The sequence below is a fragment of the Cataglyphis hispanica genome, chromosome 21 (assembly GCF_021464435.1).
Source record: "Cataglyphis hispanica isolate Lineage 1 chromosome 21, ULB_Chis1_1.0, whole genome shotgun sequence".
NCBI classification, from domain to species: domain Eukaryota; kingdom Metazoa; phylum Arthropoda; class Insecta; order Hymenoptera; family Formicidae; genus Cataglyphis; species Cataglyphis hispanica.
This window is the reverse complement of record NC_065974.1, coordinates 2,733,914-2,746,813: the sequence shown is the minus strand read 5'-3', so window position 1 is coordinate 2,746,813 and position 12,900 is coordinate 2,733,914. Positions and strand designations below refer to the sequence as shown.

Genomic DNA, 12,900 nt, shown 5'->3' with positions numbered 1-12,900 from the left:
TGCACGCTTTTGCGATTTATTCAGCGCAATTGGGATCGTTTCGTAGTCCTTGAGATAATATTTAAGCCTTCGTATGTACAAATCTCAGGGAGAACAAAAAAATGCAAGAGTTTATCGGACAAAAAAATTTATTATTTTTTTTTTGTTTTATATAATTATTTTTATTATTTAATGTACGCAAATCGAACTAATCGCGTGACATGCGTACCCATCTACCTATTATAATTCACAACGGGAGAGCCGCTCCCTGCAGGAAGTGCACGCGATTCAAAGAAAGCTGACGTCAGTGAATGTCTGTCATGGGATGAAAGGGATGCATACTGGTATCCCTATAAATTGCTACAGCCACAATAAGTTAAATGACAGAAAGGAATTTTACTTGGTAATTTCATTATTCAGCAGAAATCGTATCAAACTCGGATCAAAATATCTCGCTTTTCAATGCGACGCGATCAAAATTGAAATAACGAAACATACATAGATAATCCACAGATTTTTCTATTATTATACCTTCGTAGCGAAATGTGCCATTATATTCGAAGTTGACAAATAAATTCGATCCAGGGAGAACGCATCTCTCGAAGATTTCATCTAAATTCGAGCCTCATCATTTTAATTCTCGAGAGTCCCGGAACTCGTGCACCGACAGTGCACCCAGAGCTTCACACCCAGAGCAATCCAGAATTGGCATATCGATATCTCTCTCGATGTCACACGTGTCGGACGTTATAGTTCGAGGGAAGCTGCGCGAGCAATAAAAAGATACGAGAAACGGCAGCCGTCCCGCGACTCCTCCGCGGAATATCTTAATTCCGGACGCGGGGAATACTCGTCGCGGCAGTTTCTTAAAAATGTTGTCGGTGCTCCGAGCTTCGGACATTTGCATAATCTTAAGAGGCATTTGCGAGAGGTATGCGCCGGGCGTTTATACGAGCGATATACCGATGGCATGGCGATAGCGCGCCAGCAACGGACCGATCGAATATCGGCAGAGGGAACATTCACTTATGCACCGGTCGATTGCGGGGACTTTGAGAAATTTAATCGGGGCGACGAAATAATGACAACTCGCCGGCGCGTAAGAGGAGAAAGCCGGTATCGCTGACGGACGTGACTCTTTTTTCCTCCATCGAGACAAAGAGAGAGAGAGAGAGAGAGACGTGACCCTTCGCGTGTCGCAGATTATTACGTACTGACGTTTTCACTTTTGGTTTGGGATATCTTATTCGACGTCTGTTATTTTATTGGTCGTTCGTTATTTCTGTCGTTGGCGAACGATAATTACTGTCAGCGGTAAATCTAATTTTTTAACAATTAAAAGAGTCTAAAAAGACTCATTTGAAACAAAAATTTTAAGTTTTGCTAATGAAAGTCATACACAGAATGATAAAGCGCCAATTGCAAAAAAGAAATTAATTTTTTCTTTATATTGATTAATTATGCATAGAGCATAAATAAAAATTGAAATAAATGTCAATTCCCAATTTAGCGATTCTTTGCCCCGATATTTTTTTCATCTATGTCTTTTTAGAAGAATAAGAGAGGCTTATTAAATTTCGAATTGAGATTTATTTACACTTGGCATAAGTCCAAGAAAAATTCATTCCCTGTGCACAATTAAAATTTCAGAGAAATATTTTTTTTTAAATTGATGCATTACTACTATGCTGCATATACCTCTTATCAGCTAGCTAATTTTGTAAATTGCTTATCTATAAGCTAGAAAAATCTATTTATTATGATTTAAAAAATCAAGAATCTAATCATTTTCATTCTGTACTGTTAATCAATTTTTTAAAATGTACTATAAATTATTTGCGACGCCGGCGGTTACCGCAAAATTTCTTATTCTCGCCACAACGCTTACGTCCATATTAGCGTGAAAAATGCTAGATCGCCGCACATACCACTCGTTCGTTGAAGGGGGCGCATGATGAAAGAGAGGAGATTTCTTTCGGTCGCGTTCCTCGACGTTTCACGCACCCCTGCCTCCGCAAAAATTTGCCATTATCTTCGCTATCGTTTCCGCGGGCACGTCGAATGGAATACCGCGCTGCGGGACGGGAGAACGCGCGCGTTTCTTCTGGTGGCGAACAGCATGTAACACGTGGCAGTATCTTGTATCGGAGCTGCGGCTCCCCGCTGGTAGCGCGATGTTTTCTATGCACGATCGCTGCTATTCGCTGCGAATACGGCGGGCCCCGCCGAAGTCGAGCGGGGACACACCGAGGATGTTGGACACTTCACCCTGCATTCCCTCTTCGGTCGCTTCTCGACCCTCCTTCCCTCTCCTCCCGTGGCATACCAACAAGAGTAGATTTCCTGCAGATAATCGCGCGAAAGCCCACCGTAGGCGCACCCACCTTCGCGTGTGTAATAATGCGGAAAATATTGGAATATTTTTAAGAATGCATAATGAGTAAGATTTGCAAAAACAAAAAACTGTAAAAATTCTACAGAAACCCTTTTTATAAACACATTTATATATTTCAAATTTTATATATATATATATATATATATATATATATATATATATATATAAATTTATATATATTCCATAAATTATAAATAATTTTGAAGATTTAATGATATTATTTTCATAACTAATGTGAGGATATTTGAAATGTCTCATCGCCATTACATTTGCGGAGATAGTAATTGCATATGCGAGCCTTATAACTTGCGCGCCTGATACTCGGGTTCACGCGAGGTCATTGCAAGGTTGCCTTGCGAGGATGTTTCCTCCCCACTTTCTCCATTTTGAACGCTCTGGTGCGCTCTTGAAATCGCTTACGCGATGCTGCAAGAACGCCAGGTGAACGAAAAAGATACGAGAACTTGTATTAAAACTTTTATTATTTATACGCGTAATAGTTTTCTCTCTCATACACACACACACACACACAGCTGATGTTTTAAATGTAGTAACTATTTTCATAACATAAATATACGATAAAGACGTGTGAGTGTGAATGATCCACTCTTAAAAAAGACATATTAAATCGATACTCGCAAGTATTGTTGCTTCTTTTCCTCAATGTTGATTGGTTATTTCAATATTACGCTGTACATTACTTCATATTAATAAAAATCTGTCATGCGTATTTGACAATTCAAATATTATATATATATATATATATATATATATATATATATATATCCAGGTACTATGCCCTCCCACCACGCCAAGGTTACACCCTAGAAGAGTATTATACGTATATAATTTTGTAATATGATATATATATATATATATATATATATATATATCATATTACAAAATTATATACGTATAACGTGAGATTATATTTGAGCATAAATTATCTATATCGCATCCCTCTTTTCTCTCGATTAAAAGAGATGCGGTGTAGATATGTTTTGATAAAACAAGTGATATATGTTATATTATACAATAATTTAAATTGGATTTCTCTACATTGTTGAAGAAACAAAAAAAAGAAAGAGCAATGTATATATTTTAAAATTAATATAGATGGCAAATAGAAATAAATTATTTATCACACATACCTCTGCTTCATCCATCGTCGGATACTTTTTAGGACTTCCTTTTCTTCTCTTGTTCATCTCTTGTCATTTTCTCATGACTTTCACATTCACTCGCGAAAACACAGTTTTAATTACGATTAATCGAATATGCAACGATCGCGGCTCGTTACTTTGCACCGACACTCCCGATCACGGAACAATCATACGAGACACGTATTATATCGTAAGAGAAAATTTGAAAAATACTATTTTGCTCAACATTTACACGATGATAAAATCACGCGCCACGTTACAGCAATACTATTTCTATTGTTGAATTATTATTTTTTATTTCTTATTTTAAAAAAATAATTAATTGATAATTATAACAATAATAGCGAATTATATTTTAATATTTGTCGCAATTGCGTTTAAAAAAGAAATTTAACAGAATGTCTCGCGCTTTATTACTCTACTGTTCGAGTGTCGTCGTGTGAATGATAAGGCCGTAAAGCATAAACACGTTAACAATAGCGCGCTAATGTTTACATCGCCGAATACAATGTTATTGTTTTCGCGGTCGAAAATATGTTGCGTACTATGACGTGTATACGGTGTCGAATATTAAATAATAGAAATATTTTAAATTATAGATTAATTATTTAATAAACGATTAATATATCATGGATTATTATATTAATCATTATTCGAACCTGCGATTTGACTATTTTATTATGCGTTCTCAAGCCGAATCATATTTAAATTATCAAAAAATCGAATAACGATAAAATATGAAATATAATTATAAAAATCAAGTATTTTTAAAGAAATAATTATTGTTTATAAAGAGAGAAAGAGAGAGAGAAAGATCGCGATAAAACAATAATTTACAATTTAGATTCTAATCATTTCGATTCTTGATTAAAACGTCACGCAAAATACGCGCTTCGAAATTTATCCATTATGATATAATTACGTATTATTGAAAATTTAAAGTGTGTGAAAGATAATTAATTATTTATGATACCAAATTATTTCCCGATTCTTGTCGCGATCGCGTTGAGTAGAGAAATTTGATGGAGTGTCTCGCGTTCTACTTCCTTACTGTTCGAATATCACCGTGAGAATAATAAAGCCATAACACCTTAACAATAGCGCGCTAATGTTTACGTCGTCAAAGCCGTATATTGTTATGTTTTGATTATTCGTTGCCGAAATATTTTCCGTACTACGACGTATATACAAACGGAGTATTAAATTATACATGTATTTTAAATTATAAATCAATTATTAAATTATCAATTAATATATTACGGAATTTATTAAATCGATACTGAATATTGTTACCTCTTTTTCGCGATGCTAATTAGTTATCTCGACGATGCACTGAACATTACTTTATATCAATAAAAGCATGTCATAACTGAGCGATACATTTGACAGTTTAAATATTAAGGGAGTGTGTAATTTTTATTTAATGTATTTTGAAAAAGTGGAAAATTAGAATTAATATATAAGTAATTATATACACATACATATAAAATAAATGGCGCGCGTCGCGCGCCTATATAGTATTCTAGTAAATATAAATAACTGATTATACCGTTTTAACGGTACGATATGTCCAAATTATCACTCATAATTTTCAAGATCATGTTTTTGTGGAAATTAAAATGCTGATCTCTGATAAAGACGGAAATACAAGGCAAATCTGTCGAGAAGAGAGATATGGGTCGCAGATGCAAAATGCGGAATACATAAATAAGATATCAAGACGCTCATTTGTCTACCGCGTAATAAATCTGAGTTTTTGTCCTATTAGAGTGTGAAAAATACATGTATACGAAATTAAGAAATTCAGCTAACGGGTGGGATGTATCTGTCGTCTGTTGGTGAATTAATCGTTTTTAAACGTCTATTTATCTTGTAACTCTGATAAGATTTCAAAACAAATCTTGTAGCTACTTATGTTTCGTTGTGATTTGTAAATTCTAGATATAATAGCGAATTAAAATTCCTTTTATTAAAACATTTTTTTGAATAATGTCTTTCTACTATCAAGAAAAGAAATATATCTTTCTTATTGATAAATATGCTTGTTTTATTATATTATTTTAACAAACAAAATAAAATTATAGATTAATTAATTACGATATATTGGAATTTTCATTTGATTGCAGTATCCATTCAATTTTATATCCGTTTTATTTTATATTCTTTGTTTTATTTTTTTATGCGTTAAATTAAAAATTAATGCATTTAAAGATGAAAAAGAGATTGCAAATAGATCTGTCGATTTACTGGCGAACCTAGTAATGTTAGCCACTTTATTACAGACGGTATCACTGATAATAAGTTATTTGTGAAGGGACTAGCGCGAAAATTTATCAAAAGTGTAGCCAATAACAGAAAGGAGTCGGTTGCGGGCAACGCACGGAGGCGGCAATTTGTATGCAGTCGATAATAATGTAAAACCACCTACGCGATCCTTTCTTTGAATGCGATCCTCTACCGTAGCGGTGAGATCAGCGCATCATATTGTAAAGAAGAAACGAGTGAAAAAAATATTTACTCTCCTGTTTATTCCAACTCGCAATACTCGCGTTTTCATTCAACTTTGCGGGAAACGTTCAATTTCATTCATGCGTCCATAAGATTCCTCTATTTTTTAATGACGCTGTTATGGACCTACTTGCATAATGAGCTCTGCAACTGTAATCTTTTTTGAAACGATACATAGAAGCGAGCAGCACAGCAGCTCCGCAGATTTTTATTTCTCTGGTCTGTATGAATATAAAGGTTCGTTGAATAAAACGTAAAGGTTTAACGAGCAGCATCGTAAAACTAATTGAAGATGTTATGAATCGCTAGTGTCATACGGCTGGACTCTTTCTCGATTAGCCAGAGCACGATAAATTTTGATGATTTTTTTTATTTTTCCGTTTTTGAATATCTCTATGAACGATGGCATTGCGATTTTAAAATACGTTTAAAAATACGTATCTATCATAAATTTGATAATAAGCTGCACATTATATGATAAAATAAATCGGAAATTATAGACAGAGCAAAAGTTTGAGAAATGCAGTTTATAGCATTCGAGAAAAACCATTTTCCCCTTGGCTAATGGGCTGTATGGCTTTTTATTATTGCGCTACGTGAACACACACGCATGCGCTTGCATCCGCTTGACCTTGAACTTTCTAAGCTGATTTAAATTCTCGGTTGATGCCTCTGTAAGTGTGCTCGGATCTCTCATAACGACCTCGCCTTGTTGCTTCCGGTGAAAATTCGCTCTCGATTTATCCACGAGTCGTGAAAGTTTAACCTATGCATTATGACATGAAAAATCTTAATCGCTTAATGAATATATTTTTTCTAAATATTTTTTTTTTTTTTTTAATATGAAAACCGTGAGATTTTTTCCTGCTAATCGAATAGCTTAATATCGTTATTTAATTATATTTGCAATATTACTCGGGACACTCGGTGAAAATTTTGGAATAGCTCGAGGCTCCGCATGTTCCGAGAAATCTACAAAACGGCCCACGTGAATCGAATAAATTATCAAAGCAGACTCGATCGGAACAATCGGAGAAAGTATCGCGCACGGTTGCAAAAAGAAAAAAAAAGAACACGCGAAAGGTCGCTTCGATAACGAGATCTCGATACCGCATTATACAGTGCGGTCGCGTGGAGCGTTGATACCGCTACTTTCTCTATTGAATGACCACAGTCGTTGGGTCACGTCTCACTCTTAGCATATTTATACGACGTCACAATTAACAGGTACACCCAAAATTATTTTTATATAAGTAAAATTAATTAATTCCGAATATTATTCACACTATAGTTAAAGAAAATAGTGGATTCCTTAATCTCGTATTTCTATCACGTTGTTAGAAATGAATTAAATTAATAAGAATTAATTTATCGTTAGATCTTTGAGGGTCATACCGTTATCACCATGTGATTCATGTCATTCATTGAACAATGTCACGTTCCAAGGACAGTGCCAAGCGCATTGCTTATGCTCGCATCGACTTTCCTTAATCGCCTTTTCCGCGCGTCAAGTAAAATGGCGTTGCTCCACATCTCGTTATCCTCCCCCTCCCCCCTATCTCTCTTCTCTCCCATTCCCTTGAATTTTCATTGCGGAACATTGACGCTCGGGGCGAACTGGCTTCAGGTCGTTTTCTGTTTAACTCGTTCCAACTCGCTCGTTCCTTGGGATTCGCGGGGGACCGAGGGTGGAGGGACGGTCCCCGAGGGATATAAAGGCGAGCACCGTGGCCGAGCAACGTGGCTTCATTACCGGGAAACCTGTTAGTTATGCTAATATCGACTCACAAACCCTTCATTATCGCTGATGAGCAATTAATACGCCTGCCTGCCCCTTGCCCGGCAATGCTAATGCACTCTGAATGTCTCTCAATTACACGGCGACGTTGTCCGCGTAGTTACCGGCGAGATCGAGATTGATCGGAGATTTTCTCCTCCTCTTTTTTTGTTTTTTTTTTTTTGCATATAGATATGCAACCCAAAGCGTAATGATACATTCCGAGAGATAAGCGCGGCCTTGCTAGTTTCCAGACATCGCGCGTTAAAATACTGGCGACAGTAAAAGACGAGGAGAAAATTCGCTCAGGAAACTACACGAGGCACCTATATACCAGATCGTGCAATAAAGTGGGTGCGGTCGGTGTTATTGCATGAGTTCCTCGATACGGTAAAACGAAGAAAAGGGCATACTTTAGTAACGAACTCGCGAAAGAGAGAGAGAGAGAGAGAGAGAGAGAGAGAGAGATCGCAATAATCAATTGTCATACTTTTCGTTTGACTAGAATATGCATGTTTATTTATAATTATCGACTCATCAGCTAAAAGAGGGACAGTGCATGAAACAAAAAAAAAATGAAAAAATAAAAACGGAAACGCGATACTCGCTGGAATCGAAGCAAATGAAAGACGCGATAGATGGATAGATACGTCCGCGACGACAAAGAAGGAACGAAGAAAATTCCGCTGCAGGAGGAACGAGGACGCGATGGTTAAGTTGGAGTGGAAGGAGATGGTCGCAACGGGGGATGTTGATCTGGTTAGGCCGGTGCCAGCGAACGCGCCGGTTAAGTTGACCGGTCGTCGTCGGCACGCCGATCGCCGTGCCGGCGAGAGAGGCGCGCGACGACCTCGACAAGGCGTGGCGGGTCACCGGTCCTCGTTCGCTCTCGCACAGTGGCGCAGTGTCTGATGGATTTCCCCATTGGCTTTCGAAAGTTTTTATTATTATTAATTGTATGTAAATACTATTAAATTATTAGATCTGAGAAAGATCGAAGATAACACATTTTATTTCAATGTTTTGTTTTATTTCTGTGAGACAGATTTTGTTATCGAATAATAAACGTCTTCGTGAATTAAATGTTATATTGGAAAGCAATCACAAAAAAGTGTTAATAAAATTTAGTATAATCTCTATTTTAATTATAAATTATTTTAGCATGTTTAGATATTTCTTTTGTTTTGTTATTTGACAATATATAACGAAATATATTATATATAAACTATTTATTTACTTTTTTAAAATTCATAATTTAATAATAAATTCATAATTTATGGAATACATCTATAATATTACGTTATTATATATAATAATATAATAATATAAAATTATACAATCAACACGGTTATATAATATAATTTTCTGTAGATTAAATATTTTTTTAATATTATGGTTTTCTTATTCTCTAATATTATACTTTCATAATTTATAATTATAATAGCCGCTCTATTATACTACGATCCTTCATTAATTTTCAACTATGTAAACAAATTATGTAATTTAGTCTCAGCTGATCTGCGCGTGTATTCATAGCGGGGGACAATATCCACGCTTGTTGATCGATTACAGATTACAACATGTCGGTGTAACGCATATCGCCCCCTTCCCCGACTTTACGGCATACGATCGGCCCGGACACCTTGTTGGTACCGGCGCGGCGGCATCGCCCTTTCTCACGGAACAATTCCGTGCGAGGTCGCGCGATGGAACGAAAACACGCGCGTGGAATTTCTAGCCTGCGCGAGTACGCCAACGCAAATTCTCAACCTCGGCGGGTTTCGTCCCCCCGTGTAGAAATCTGCTCGCGAGCGCGAACGCGCCGTGTCCTTCGCGCGCGAACGTTGCTTTTCCATATAAGGGGTGCCTCGCGCGAAAGCAACAGCCGGGGGAGGGGGGTGTCTCGATTGGTCGGGTAGCGACCGACAAAAGTTACAGCAGCGTTCTCGCTCTTATTGAATTAAACGCTTCATTCCTCGTGTCGAACGAGTTTCGACTCGTTGCACCAACGAGATGAGATATACGTTTAATTCCACGTTATAAGAATAACGGGTTAGAGTTGAAACTCAATAGCAGAATATTATAAATTTCTGCAGATTATATGTATACACATGGAGGCGATGAATAAATCGGAACAATAGCAAGTATCTATCTGATCCTAATGGTTAACTGAATTTTTTTCTACTCATGGAAAGAGCAATATAGCCTAGGGTAAGACCTTGATTTTACAGCCATTAATAAAAATTAAAATAACATTTCAATAAAATAGCTTGATACATTAAGCCGATCTCTAATTCTCTTTATGGTGGAGCAATAATATTTTCGAAAATACACTTTCGTTAGTAGTGTGATTATAATAATTAGGAAAGAGAGACATGACATAAAAGTTATACGCAGAGTTATGCTAGTTGTCCCTGACAGGACAAGTTATTCTGAAACATCGCTTATATTTAACTTATCATTTCGTAGCATGGTAGATGCAATAACGATTGAAAGAGTCAACGGAGAAGCAATGGAATAGCCACGACTTTTATGGCAAAACTATTGGAAGCTCTCTCTCTCGTCTTAAATTGATGTTACATGACGCGTAATGATTTAACGCTGTTGAAAAATTAAAAAAAAAAGAAAAAAACATTTTATGTACCCTGCATCATTTTCCTTTCCCATAAATATTGTTTCGCCATAATATCATCGGTCTAAACAGGTTTTAATGAAAATGTGTCTCTTTGACAAATATAATAATGCAAAATGTCTTAAGTTATTTATGCTTAATCTATCGCATATTACTAATAAGATTTATGTCAACCTAATCGATAAAGCAATTGCACAGAGATAGATGTAAAATGATAAGTAATAAATTATTTTATTATTAAATACTCTAAAATTAATTATAATTCTATTACCTCTTTTTTTCGAATGATATGAGCGATCTGTTTTTTAGCATTTAATTGAAAAATAATTAGAATTATAATTCAGAATTACATAATTATAATTATTACAACTTATTTAATGTCGCAATTACCGAGACTAGTCATTTCTTTCTATAATTACAGAGGTTTTTGATATATCATGGTATTAATTTTTAAATCGACTTGCACACCTGTGCCTCAAAAGACCGTCGACCAAGCGATCGACCAGGAATGAATTCTTCGAGTTTACTGTGTGAAGTTTAATGTGACGTGGTTCCGACTGAATGATCTTCTAAAGTTAACCGCGGCATCGAGATTCCTCGAGTCGGGCAAGAAAGGAGAGCCGTTATTTTTCGAGGATTCCTTTCCCAGGTCACAGTCGAATGCAGTCTTGCAAATACTCTCGACGAATTTCTTTATTTTCAGGCTAACGATTGCTCATGACGAATTTATATATCCGTATCATACGACCTTAAAATTTTCTGCAGCGCATATAAATCATTAATAAAATAAAGAACGAGAAAATAAATTCGATCATCAATTCAAATAATTCTAAATAATTCCCGATAAATAAGTATATTTTTAAAAGTAAATAGATTTTATTACATTTCAGCCATAGACACGAGATGCAGAATAAATATCACAAGTCGCAACGTGCATTTATACACGAACGTTTCTATGTTCACCAATTTAAATTCCGCTTAACGCCTCTTGGCCCGGAGGGAGCGCATCTGATAAGCCTGCGCGCATAATTTTCAGGCTGGGGAACCCCTCGCACCTCTCTCCGTTTCGCAGGACGCAGTGACGCGCGAATAATTTAATAACACATGCTCCCGAGCCGACATATCTTCGCGAGCCCTCTCGTACTTCGCGGCACGGACGAGTACACGAGTGGAGGGAGGGGGGGGGCGGGCCTCCCTTAACATCGTGTTTGTGGAAGGTATAATTGATGCAGGACCCAGCCGGAGATCGCGTTTGCCCTTAAGAGTTTGGAACTGGGTGGAGAAAATATAGGTTGTCTTCGTTATACCTGGCCTTTTGGTGCGCGGCCTCGGTCGCCCGCGGTGCAACACGAGGATGATATATTCGCTGCAACTGCAGCTGCGCCATTCCGCGCGGGTCGAACGACGATGGGGTCTCGGTCGTTTCGTGAGATTTCGAAATTGCTCGCCCCTCATGCCTCTTCGCCTCGTGAAAACAATGAGGCGTACTCCTCGTCAAGCCGTGGGTGGACGCGTTTTTTTCTTTAATTTATGCAAATAATTTTTTTTCTTCGAGTCGAGTTCATAAGTCATCTTCGGCTCTCGCTTCATCTTCCTCTTAAAATATAAAATTAATAGTGTGTTAAATATAAGAGAGAAACACGCTAGAGATCTTTATAATAATGCGAATGTTCGATGAATGTAAAGAAAATCTATAGCGATTCTAAGTAATTTTATAGCAATTTACGTTACGATTAAGATCATGAAATTAAGGATTAAAAAATTGGATGTTAGAACAAAGATGTAGAATTTCAGCAATAATTATTTACAAGGATCTGAGATTCTTTTCTGCATTGGACGAAGCGGTCGTATAAAGTTTGACGGAAACGATTTCTTGCGTGTTGTGTGAACGACTTAACTAATTAAGGCTTTACGTGAGGCGACCGTGAAGAGGCGGCTATTCTCGCGCGTGGCTGACCCGTACCGTTAGAACCGCGAACGCATCGAGAATACGAAACGGTATGGAGCCTATTTACCATAATCAATGACTATGCATTTTAGCATCGGCGATTATACGAGTCTCATTGTTATCGCGAGATCTTTGGGCTTAACAATATAGATTCCTGTTGCGCGATAAATTGTCTTGATATTTCTTTACGCGATGCGTACGTAGATAAGTAGTAGATTAGAGACTACTTGGCGAAACGGTCAGTAAGAATACACCCGTTAGATTCCAAGTGTTCATAAAGCATATCATTGCCAATTGAAAATAAATTAACCCACGAAATTAAAGATACGAATTATTTATATTGTTAGCGCAATTACACATATATAAAACTCTGCGTTATATAAACTTAATTTACTCAAGACTACTACATACATGGCGAATTAATTTATTTTTGTATTACTTGCGCATTCAGATGCTTCAGATAATTAAGAAATAAATTTCTCTCATTTATAAGACACT

The 12,900-nt window shown here is 36.7% G+C and overlaps 2 protein-coding genes across 11 annotated transcripts in view; both read left to right on the top strand.

The window, feature by feature from the left end:
• Nucleotides 1-3,405, top strand: part of LOC126857277 (ITG-like peptide) — a 295,970-nt gene extending 292,565 nt beyond the window's left edge. Inside the window, exon 7 of the transcript XR_007688473.1 lies at nucleotides 3,389-3,405. The gene's annotated coding sequence lies outside the window, so the exon portion shown is untranslated. The remainder of the gene's footprint in view (nucleotides 1-3,388) is intronic.
• Nucleotides 1-12,900, top strand: part of LOC126857270 (uncharacterized) — a 203,536-nt gene that overhangs the window by 185,166 nt on the left and 5,470 nt on the right. The gene's annotated exons all lie outside the window — the stretch shown is intronic.